Raw genomic sequence first — 11,663 nt, 5'->3', positions numbered from 1 at the left:
GTGGGAGTGTGCTTTTTAGCATGTGGAAAGCATGTGCTTTTTAGCATATGATGGGTGTGCGTGCACGTGTGAGTATGTGTGCGGCAAACCTCCCAGGTGTGGTGTGACACAGTGTTCTGACCCATGAATGGAGCACACGTGTAGGTCATGTGTGGCCAGTGCCCATGTGTCCTGCACACGTGGAACATGCTGCACCCGTGGACAGCACAGAGGGCTCTGTGTGTGCCTGAATGGGCGCGGGTGACCGAGCTGATGGGGAAGCATTGCCTTGTCAGCTGCTTCGAGCCACACGCTGAGCCTCCCTCACTGTGTCCGGTTAACACAGCAAACGTGCGTCTCCAATAAAGTGCTACACCGCAGCTTAATCTTTGATCGATCCTCGAGGAGAGGGAACTAAAACCCGCTCCCTGGGGATGGGAGCGAGACAGGCGATTATTCTTGATCTAGAATGTGAGCAACATGCACATTAAATATAGATGGAGGCCCGAGGAGAGCCACACTGGGGCCCGCACACACTCCTGTGTCCCAGGAGGCTCTGGGATGGTGCCCGCAGGTCAGTTAGCCAGGGCAGGAAACACCCAGAGGGGTTTGGGTGCTCCACACGGGGGGGGGGTGCTCCACTGAGGGGTTCATCTGGCAGCTTCTGGCACTGTAGGCTCATGGGAGGAGGGCCTCACTGTAAGATTGAGGGGACATCCGTGTTGAATAACCCCCTTTGCTAAAGTGGGGCACTGGGGGTATGCTCACAGTCTGGCCCCAGCCCTTCTGGCCCCTGCACCTTTCCACCACAGGACTTCCATGCCTAAGGTGCTTGCTCCCCACCCCACTGCTGTCTGTTGGTATTTGCCTGCCCACCCACTGGTTTGAAGGGTCCCACACACTCTGGGGGTCACTGGGTCTGGCTTCTTCACCCAAAACCTTCTCCGGTTTGTCTACCATATGGGTGTATCCAGACTTCAATTCTCTTTGACTGAGATGCATTGCCCAGATGAATGATATTTTGTTTACCTGTTCACCTGCTGTTGGACTCTCGGGCTATACCCATTTGGGGGTTTCACCCTTGGAAGGAGCTAGACTCAGCAACAGTAGGTAGAGGACAGGGGCCAGGGAGGAGAGGACAGGGGTGTGGTGAGCAGAGCTCAGGGGTGGGGAGAAGGGAGGACAAGGATGTGGTGAGTGGAGGGCGGGAAGGGGGAAACTGGAGTGCAGGGGAGGACAGGGGTAGGGGAAGCAGAGGTGGGGAGAGGAGGACAGGAGCACAGGGGCCTGGGAGGGGAGGTCAGGGGCACGGTGAGCTGTGAGGAATGGTGGGGAGTGGAGAGTAGCACAGAATTTTCCAAGCTGGGAGGAGAGGGTGTGCGAGAGTGAGAGGCAGGTCAGAGAAGGTCGGGAGAAAGAAGCGACTGTTTCCAAGTCTTACAACGAGGTAAATTCTGTAACAGTGTCCTTGGCTTTCAAGATTATTTTAGCTATTGCATATTCTGCACTTTCTCGTATACAGTTTAGAACACGTTTGAGAGTTATGAATGAAATATCTACTGGACTTCTGATTTGGATTGAATAGAATCTGTAAATCATTCTGAGGAGAATTGACACCTTAATGATACTGAATACTACAATCCAAGACCGTAGTATGTAATCTATTTAAATCTTTAATTTATGTTAGGAAAGTTCTATGGTTTTCACTGAAGTATCTTACCTATCTTCTGCTAAATTAATTTCTAGGTATTTTAATTTTGGGCAATATTAAAATCAGAATATTAAAATGCGTTTTATTTCTAATCTATTCCCATATCCATCTGTTGATCCGCAGTCACCTGCCCTCCCCCTTATTCCCTTCCTCACTCCTGCTGTCCATCTGGCCACTGGCCACAGGCTGAGCTCTGCTGAGTCCCAGCCCGGTACACAGCTGTGAGATTACGGATGACCTGCAGGCCCCTGGCCTCTAAAGGCTGAGAGGTCTAGAAGCTGAGTTGGTGTGGTGGACAGCATTTTCACTGACTCCTTCCTGATTGTCCTCTTGCATTGGGTATGGTGACTCCAGTGGTGAGCTCTGAGACTCCTGCTATGTCCTCTTGGGCTTTATCTAGATAACTCTCAGCCCTTGGAAGCCTCCTGGGGCATCTTAGCTGCATCTCTAACATCAAGGTGCGTCTGGTCACCAGGGCCAGCTGAAGCACTGACTTGGGCACAGGGTGTCAGAGCTGGAACCCAGAGTTTCCGACAAGCCACCAGGAGAGACCAATGTAATGTGGCCTGACTTCAGACAAGCCTCATGCCTCATACCTGTAACATCACCCATGTAGCCCTTGTGATTTGTGTTGTGTGTCATCTTTTTTTTTAAGGAAGGGTGGATGGACAGTGCAAGAGAGGAAGACCGTCCATGAGATGGATTGATTCAGTAACTGGGGTAATCAGAGTAGGTGTGTCACAGACAGTAAAGTTGGCACAGGATAGAGCAGGTTTCAGGGCTGTTGTACATAGGGTCGCTATGAGTTGCAAGCAACTCGATGGCATATAACAACAACAACAAAAACAACAACAATACTGTTTATTTAACTTCAAAAACATTTCCGCATTCTACAACATACAAAAAGGAACAAACATTGCAAATTGTCTTTAGTACAGAAGGTTCTGGAACTCCTGTGGGTGCAGTGACTCTTCATTTTGTTGACACCGAAGAGTTCCACAGTTTGTTTACAAAGAAAGTTTAAAAATGACTGAACCTAACAAAAAACAACTCCCCCCCCCTTTTCCACAACTAGAATGACAGCAGATGTCATGTCACTATGTGCAAAAACAAGCGAGCCTAGAGCTAAGAGGAAACCCTTCAGGTGTCAACAGGTCAGCTTCACGTGGGTGCCCTGAGGCCTGCCCCCACCCCTGATGCCCCGTACCCCAGGCTCATGCTAAGCGTGAACCACCAACAACACCTTGTCTCGGGCATTTTGTCCTTTTTTATAAACTATAGTTGTGCCAGCTGAAACCTCGGGATTTCCAGCCAACAACCATAGTGATCACCACCTTACAAGTTAAAGCAACAGGAGGGAATTGGCAGGAACATCTTTTTTTAAATTTTAATTTATTGTTTTTTTGTGTGTGTACAGTCAAATAGAATCTGACTGGTACAGGAGGAGATTGCCCCTCCTTCTCCAGCAGAGCATCTGGTGGATTTGAACCACGTATTTCTGGGATTGTAGTGCAGCTTCTTGCCACTAGGCCACCAGAGCTCCCTAGGAACATCTTGAAATGCCTTGTCACACCAACAGCAAAGTCCATGGGAAGGAGAACTCGAGAGTGCCTTTCCATTTGAAAAACGCCTGGACACATACAGCTTTGATACAGTTTCTGGTGCTTCTGACCCCTATGGTCACTTCATATAAACCACTGGCGATTTCTAGAGCACTTTGAAAAGACTACAAGATGATCATGATTCAATTTTGTAATTAAAACTAATGAGGGCAACAGGTTTCCAAGAAATGCCGCGATCCCAGCGCCCCCTACGCTAAGGTATTCACAAGGAGACAGAGACTGGTTTTTTTCTTCATTCTCCCTTCCTCCTCCTCCTCTTCCTCTCCCACCATTCCCCTCACTACTTTAGCTGGGCCCTTTGCACCATCAGACTTCCCTTTGGACTTACGGTCCACAGCACCCTTCTGATATTTCATCACCGTTCCCACCTTGTGGACGTAAGGCTGCTTCTTACCACCCTTCAGGTTATTCCACACCTCACCCAGCTTCTTGACCACATCACCAATAGAGATACCAGGGATCGTTGACTTGATCTTAGGACAAAATTCAGAACAGAACAGGAAGAATCCACACGGAGGCCGTTTGGGGCATTAGGGTCCTTCTTCTGCTGTCCTTTCGCTGGCCCGTAGTTCTTTATTTCTCAGTCATAAAGTACCTTGTCTGCCTTGGCCATCTCCTTGAACTTGGCCTTTTCTTTCCTAGGCAGTCTTCCACCTCTCTGAGGCCCGGCTGGAGAACTCAGCTAAACTGGCTGGAACGCTGGGGTTTTCTTTTTGGTTCCTCTCTGCGCTTCTGCACAGAGGAAGTGCACACAGACATCTAGCCCTTGGGTTTCTTAGGGTCACCTTTAGCCATCTTTTTTTATTATTATTCTTTTTTGTGCATATACCATCAAATCAGATCTGACTGGTACAGGAGGAAATTGTCCCTCCTTCTCCAGCAGAGCATCTGGTGGATTTGAACCGTGTACCTCTGGGATTGCAGTACAGCTTCTTGCCACTAGGCCACCAGAGCTCCCCTTACCTTTAGCCATCTTAATGTGAATCACGAAAGGCTTCTTTGGAGCCTTCAAAGGAAGAAGGAGGTCCAGCTTTTGCCTCCCCAACTCCATCTCCATCTTTGCCCCAAAGAATGTCTCCTGGGGAGCTGGAGCACCTGGTCAGAAGCTGCGGAGCTGGCTTTTGGTTGACACCCCAACACCAAGCTCCCTGTGCGGTTCTGAGGGCCCAGCAGTGGCCACTGAGCAGCTTAGGGGTGTGAGTGACCCACTTCAGGACAAAGGTCACGCCATCCACTCAGAGTGCTCTGGGAAGCAGCGGCCGAGTCTCTGTCATAAGTGGGACGAGGCTGCTCCCAGAGAAACCACATGGCTCTCGCCTTCTGACCTCAGTTTCCCATCATCTCTCGTGGACATTCTGGTGCTGCTGACACTCTGGGATGATGTCGTCATTCCTTGACAAGGTCAGATGTACTAGTTGCCTTGAAGATGCCTCACACAGAGCCACAACCTCCACAGCCAGCGACAGAGCACCTCACCAAGGGCTTCCAAGCTCTGCTGTGCTGGACCCCAACCCTGTCTCATCTCGTCGTCTTGTTCTTGGATGGAACCAGCCGCCTCACCAGCTGGCCCTGCATCTGCCCCCTGCGCAGTTCTCGGGCTGGGAGATGCGTCTTCCCCGAGGTCTGGCCTGGGCTCTGGACCACGTGTGTACTGAGCTGTCTCCGTGACCCTGTGTCTCAGCACCCTCGCTTGCACCCAACCCAAGGCCGTCTTGATCCTTGTTGCCTTTGAGCAGAGCTTTAGAAGAGGGAGGAATGCAGACAGTCACAGAGGGGAGGGTCCCTCTGTAAGCTGAAGAACCCTGACAGATATCCGGAGTGACTGTGGGGGCATGGAGCTGCTGGTTGGTGAGCCCCAGAGCTGCCAGTGATGCCCATCATGGCTTCTCAGAGGAACTGAGTGCCTGACCTGTGGTGGGAGGGTTTGAGGGCCTGTGGGAGGGCTTGCTGGATGGCCCTCTGTGCAGTGTTGATCACCAAAGGTCCACACCTTCCCATGCACAGAAAAGAGGCACCTAAAGGCCATGTCCTTGCTGGGCCTCCCAGCTGCTGGGAGGTGGTGTGTGCTGGACCAGCAGCCCACCAAGGGGGATAGCCATGAGTGCCAGCAGCTGGTGGCCAGCAGGGGGACAGAGTGGCTTCAGTTTATAATCCTGGCATGCCATCGGGGGTGGGTCAATCCTCACTCTCACGGCTCCTGGGGCCCAGCTCTCTGTTGATCCAGCTCCATAAATAGCACCTCGAGCTCATGGGGCTTTGTCCTGCAACATTAATCCGCTCAGAGTGGGATCAGGGGTGGGGGGTGAGGGAAGGTGCAGGTGGTAGTGGGCCATCCAAGACCAGAGGGCAGCCTAACCTGTCCCCTGTTAGTGTGGGGAGGGGTGCAGAGGATAAGAGGGTGGCTCCAATGGGCCTGCCAGGGTTTAGCCAATCAGGAAGCAGGGTTTGGTCTAGAAGGGCTGATGAAGCAATGGGCGTGGGGTGGGGTGGTGGGGGTGAAGAAACCACGGAGAGGTCCAGGGCAGGGCTGACAGCCCTAATGGAGACCATGTCCAGCAGCGAGGGACAGAATTCAGTGGAGACAATCCGGCAGTGGTGAACAAACACGATAGAGACACCAGCATGGTGAACAGCCCTGATGGAGACCATATTTGGCCGGGTGGGGTGGGGGGAGGAACAGATCTCTGCTGGAGACCATGTCAGGCAATGGTGGACAGCTCTGATAGAGACCATGTCCAGCAGTGGTGGACAGAACTCAGTGGAAACCATATCCAACAGTGGTGGACAGCCTTGGTGGAGACCATGTCCAGCAGTGGTGGACAGTTCTCTGATGGAGGCATTGAAAGCCAGTGTCCAGTAAGCAGAGGTTCAGCCCCTTGTGCTGACTGATGTAGAACTCAGGTCTTGTTGGCTATGACAGGACGAGCCTTCCACACGCTTCCGGCACATCTGAGAAAGGAGAGCGACCTGCGGCAGCATCGACCCCGCTCGGGTGTGTGCAGGGGGGCTGCCCCATCCAGCCTCCAGGACTGAGTGTCGAAAGCAGATCGCTGGACTCGGTGAAGCTCCTGTGGAAGGCTTTGAGCCTAGGCCTCTGAACCCACAGCTGCTAGGTGCATAGTGACTTCAGAGGACAAGCTAGAATTGCATCAGGGTCCCCAGGCTGTGCAGGGTCACAGGCACTGACTGCTCACCTTCTACCTCAGGCAGCCGGTGGGTTAGCACTTGGGTTAACAGCCAAACGCTTCAACTGCAGTGCCACCTGAACTGCTTTGGGCTGGTGGTCAAGTGCCACTGATAAAATAAAGACATGTTTAAAAGTTGTCAGGGGTTCACTTTGAAGGAGGTGTTTCTCTCTGGGCACCCCTTTATTGTCAAGCTAATTTGGAAAACAAGTCATGGGAAATTAAATTGCTTAAAATAGGCCACAGATTATAACTCTGCGCTCTATTAAGCTGGGGCGGCGGGGAGGGGGAGCTTTGTTAGTTTACTGTCTTAAAAGGCGACGTGCTCTGAAGTAGGCTGTGCTGCTTCGATAAGGCCCAGCCTGGCTCAGCCCTGCACCCTTCCCAAGACCCTCCACTCTCAGCACCTCACGATCACGCCAATTTGTAATTTAAGCCTTAGAAGGGTCATGGGTGGATAACACGTCTTTAATCAGCATCAGTGAAAGAGAGAAAGCCCACCAGTTAGCAGGGAGGCACTGCTGTTGGGTCGAGTCTGGGGGAGACACCTTTTCCCTCGTGGCCACTTGACTGAGCTTCCTGGCCATGTACTGTGTCTGTGGGGCCACTCAGAGGGGCCAAGACCTACTCTATCCCAGAGGGGAAGCCTCATTTTTCAGTGGATTTCTGGGTGTTCACATCCCAAGTACAAGGCTCAGGACCTTCCAGACTTCAGGGCACACAGTGACCCCCCCCATTCTGTGTCCACCCTTCTCCCTCCACCCTTGGCTCTGGTTTAGGAGACAAAACAGGATAGGCTTGTTCACTCCCGCTGGACAAGGACCTTCAGAGCAGTGGTGGCTGTGGACCTAGCTGAGGACATGTCATTTCCGTGAAGGACGTCCTGGCCAGTCAAGGGGACCCCTGCCTCCAAAGCCTGTGCAGAAAACCACCAGTGCTTTATGTCTCGCAAAGGGCTGCTTTCCTGAAGGGGCTTCGCCTACAGGATTGTACCATGTGCCCGGCGCCTGTGATCCCAGAGAAAGTGCATCTGGAAGTAGTGGCCCTGGCTGAGCTGGTCTTACACTGACCCAGCAGGAGGTTGACATGCCAGCACCTGTCCTCATCCTCCTTGGACCAGGTGGCCAGGGGTAGGCTTCCTGAGGGCAGAGGCAGCCGCTTCCCAGGGACAGAGCTGGTGGCCAGCCCGAGCTGGAAATGGACACACCCCCTGAGGGCTGCCTGTGGACTGTCATAACTCAGCGCTGCTTGAGCTTTGGCACTGGGTTTGTTCATGACTCAGTTTATGCATCAGGAGAATGGGAATATTGGTAGAGGCCTCACCTTCACACATGAGCCCCTGTTTGATTCCTGTTCCGCATTCATGCACGGTCACTACAGCCTGTCTGGAGGCCAGAGTGCTGCTCAGACACTCAGCTGATCTTCCACTCTGAGATTACGAGGGAGAAAGGGTTGGCAACACACTTGTGAGAAAGAGCTATTGAAAGTCCTTGGGGTCTCTGTGGCCAATTTGAAATTGGTTACGAAGATACAGGGCTGGGCAGTGTGCATGGGGTCACTGGAGGCTGACTTTTAGTAGCAAACAACAACAATGAATATGGTGGCGATAGGAAGACCCTGGGGATGGGGTAGAGGTGGGGGATCTTCCTTTTGAAGCATCTTCTAGTTAAATATCATTCTTCATCACCACAGCTTCAAAGGAAGGAGAAAAGGTTCTTCGCTTTGGGAGACTGAGCCATGGAGCCCCTGCTCCTAGAGGGGGGTGGGGAGTCCCAGGATGCTGGTCTGCTGGCATGAGCTAAGTGGCACTGCCTGTCCCTCCACATGTCTGCCCATGATGACACTTGACAAGTGGCAAAGAATTTAGTTGGTGGCTGTTCAAACCTCCCTCCAGCTCTCCCTACTCTCCCAGTGGGTGGTCGCTGACTGATCTTTCCCAGGAGGCTCTGGCTATGTCTGGCACCAGAGGGCTGGATGGCTTATGATAGCCTAGCCTGGCACAATGAATGAGGATAAGAGATCAAAGAGGATCACAGTGGGGGCTCCGTGGGCTTCTGCAGTTGGGAGGTTTTGCAGGAGGTGGTAGTATGTGCCAGGCGAACAGAACAGCTGGCAGGACCTGAGAGGTAGCTGAAGGTCCTTGCCTGAACCCATGGCCCAGTCAGGGTCCCGGGTCCCCAAATTGTGTGATGTATCAGCTAAGTTAATTACAGTGGCACAGAGATTCCCTGTGGACTGTTCACAATTAAAATAGAAAATTCACTGCAACAAGGGGAGTCAGTTATATTCCGCTTGTTCTGGCTGCCCTTGTAAATATTATGGCAGCTGCATCAACAAGGCCATGAGGGTTGCATCCAAGATTCCTGACCCAGAGGTTCTCAAGTGGGTAACAACACAGTTCCGCAGTGTTTCCTCTCGCCCAGCCCCACAGAGGGGAGCACTGGCCTGTGCTAAGCACAGCCACCATCGAGTTAATGTAACACATTTAGCGACGACTTCAGGGTCCTCTCATGCACACAGGACAAGAGCACAGGGGCAGCGCATACTCAGCCACCCCCGCTTGGCTCGGTTTGCTCCTGTGTTGTAACAGGTGACACTGAGAAGGATCGTTTCTTGCTTCCCACCTCTGTCAAGGGTTCTGCCATTAGCCAAGGTCATGCTGTGCAGAGATTTAGAAACTGCTGTGATGACAATGTAATTTCTCTAGACCTTTGAATGTGAGACAAAACGACGGTGGAGGAGAGCTAACCAACCACTAGAGGCCTGCACCGCAGCAACGCCCTTGGGAGCCAAACCCTTCAACCACTTTGCCATCAGAGCAAAGCAAGACTTGTGCTCATTAGAGTTACTATCTCTTGTTTTGAAGTAATTACAGATATGTAGGAAGTTGCAAAGGGAGTACAGACAGAGTCCTGGGTCCTCACCCAATCCCTGCCCATGGGCGCCCCTTGTGGGCTTGACCCTGTTGCTAACTGCAGCTATGCAGACCCCATGAGAGAACCCTGCCAGACCCTTGCCTCTTCATGCTCCTCATTTGCTCAAGTCTGTTGTTTCAGTCACTGTATTTTAAGCGCCTCTCAACCCAAGGGGCTCATCTTCCACCTCTGGGCCGGACTGCCCAGTTGTGTCCACAGGACTTTTATTGGCTGTTCCAGGAAGCAGAGTACGGTCAAGAGCCAGTTCGAAAAGAAGAAATCCAAGTTTCAGCAAACAGATGCAGAGCCTGGGTTTGCTCATTACTCTAATTAAAAAAATTTGGAAGAGAGCTTCATGGCCAAACAACTGGAAGAGATCTATATGTGCTCTCATTTTCTAAAAAAGAAGGTCCAACAGAATGTGGAGAATATCAAACAATATCACACACAAATAAAATATTGCTGGAGATAATTTGAAAAATGGGTAGAACAGTACATTGTCAGATATTCAAGTTAGATTCAGAATAAGAGATGTCAGATTGGTTTTAGCTGAAAGCAGAGAATACCAGAAAAATGTTTATGTTTTATTGTCTATACAAAGGCATTCGACTGTTTGGATCACAATAAATCACAAACAAAATTGAGAAGACTCTGGGATACTTTGTACATTTAATTGTGCTCATATGAAACATGTACAGAGACCAGGAAGGAGTTATTTTCACAGAACAAAGGAATACTACATGATTTAAAATCACTAAAGCTACACACCAGAGCTGTTTCCCTTCTCCATACCCATCTCATTATGTCTGTTGAGCAAACCATTCAAGAAGCTGGATGATAGGAAAAAGATTGTGAGTTCAGAATGGGAAGAAAACCTCATTACCAACCTATGTTGTGCATATAACACAACATTGTTTGCAAAACAGTGAAGACTTAAATCTCTTGCTAAAGAAGATCAAAGAACACAGTCTTCAATACAGCTTGCACCTTAGCATCAAGTAAACAAAAGTTTTCATCACTAGACCAATAGACAACATCGTGATATATGGAGAAAAGGCTGAAGTTACCAAAGCCTCAATTTGTTTAGATGCACAATCAACACCCATAGTCGCAGCTGCCAAGAAAGCAAAAACCCTTGAAAAGGGGAGGGAAAGCATTGCATTTCTGAAATCTGCTGTCAAGGACCTCTCTGAGGTGCCCCTGATTCTTGAAACCCATGGTATTTTCAACTGCTTCCTATGCATCTGAGAGTTGGAGACTAAATAAGGAAGACCAAAGAAGAATTGGTGCCTTTAAACCGTAATGTTGACAAAGACACTGAATGTACTTGAACTGCCAGAATTTGTGTTGGAGGAAGTGCCACTAGTGTTCTCCTTCGGGTGTGGATGGTGACACAGTGTCGTTCACCCACGTGATGTTGTCAGGAGGAGCCAGTGCTTGGGGGAAAAGCATCGTGCTGGGAACATTAGAGGGTCAGGGCAAGAGGAAGGTCCTCAGACAGATATATCGACACAATGAATGGGATCAAGAATGTTGAAGATTGTGAGGACGGTGGAGGAAAGGGCAGGGTTCCATCTGTCGGTCATTGGGTCGCTAGGGGTTGTACTCATCTTGATGGCACCTTAAGTTGGTGGTGTCTAACAATTCCAGAAGCACAACTAGAGTGTTCCTTAGAAGGAGGATGATAAGACTGTTATTTATTTTGCATGTATTCTTAGGAAAGACTCACCTCTAGAAAAGTACAGGTCTGGCAGGTTGCAAATAAGTTACGTAGACTACTTGTGGGGATTGAATCTGTGTTGGGAATATATGTTTGGTCATCAGCAAAGTCCTAAAGATGTGGATTGACATGGTAGCACCTCCTGGTGATGTAGGACCAGGCAGTGTTCTGTTGTGTTGTGCACCAGGTCACCGTGACTGGAACCCCCTCAGCAATAACAGAACGAGACCTTTTCTGCCCCACAGTGCTGTTCCCAGACACCTTCCCAAGAGTGGGTGCCTAGAATGGCCAACCAGCAGTCAGCTGGAACGGAGGCTTCCTGTGCTGTTTCCAAGCCCCAGTTCTTGGACTCAGTCCCACAACCCTTCTCCCTAATTCGTCAGTTCTTCTATCTCTGGTCCTTAACTGGCTGCTCTTGTTTTAACTGCAGCAGCTGAAGGCTCAGTTCCGCTGCTCCGTCTGCTCTTCTGAGACCATGATGTCTTGAGGTTTTCTGAGCTCAGCTTGGCTCACACAAAGGCTGCAGTCCTT

The 11,663-nt window shown here is 50.6% G+C and overlaps 1 pseudogene; it reads right to left on the bottom strand.

The window, feature by feature from the left end:
• Positions 1 to 3,500: 3,500 nt before the first annotated feature.
• On the bottom strand, positions 3,501 to 4,107 carry LOC102872100 (annotated as a pseudogene).
• Positions 4,108 to 11,663: the final 7,556 nt, after the last annotated feature.

The sequence above is a fragment of the Elephantulus edwardii genome, unplaced genomic scaffold (assembly GCF_000299155.1).
Source record: "Elephantulus edwardii isolate Elephantulus edwardi_28Jun2011 unplaced genomic scaffold, EleEdw1.0 scaffold00193, whole genome shotgun sequence".
NCBI lineage: Eukaryota > Metazoa > Chordata > Mammalia > Macroscelidea > Macroscelididae > Elephantulus > Elephantulus edwardii.
Note: the sequence above shows the minus strand (reverse complement) of the source record. Positions and strands in the feature narration are given on the sequence as shown.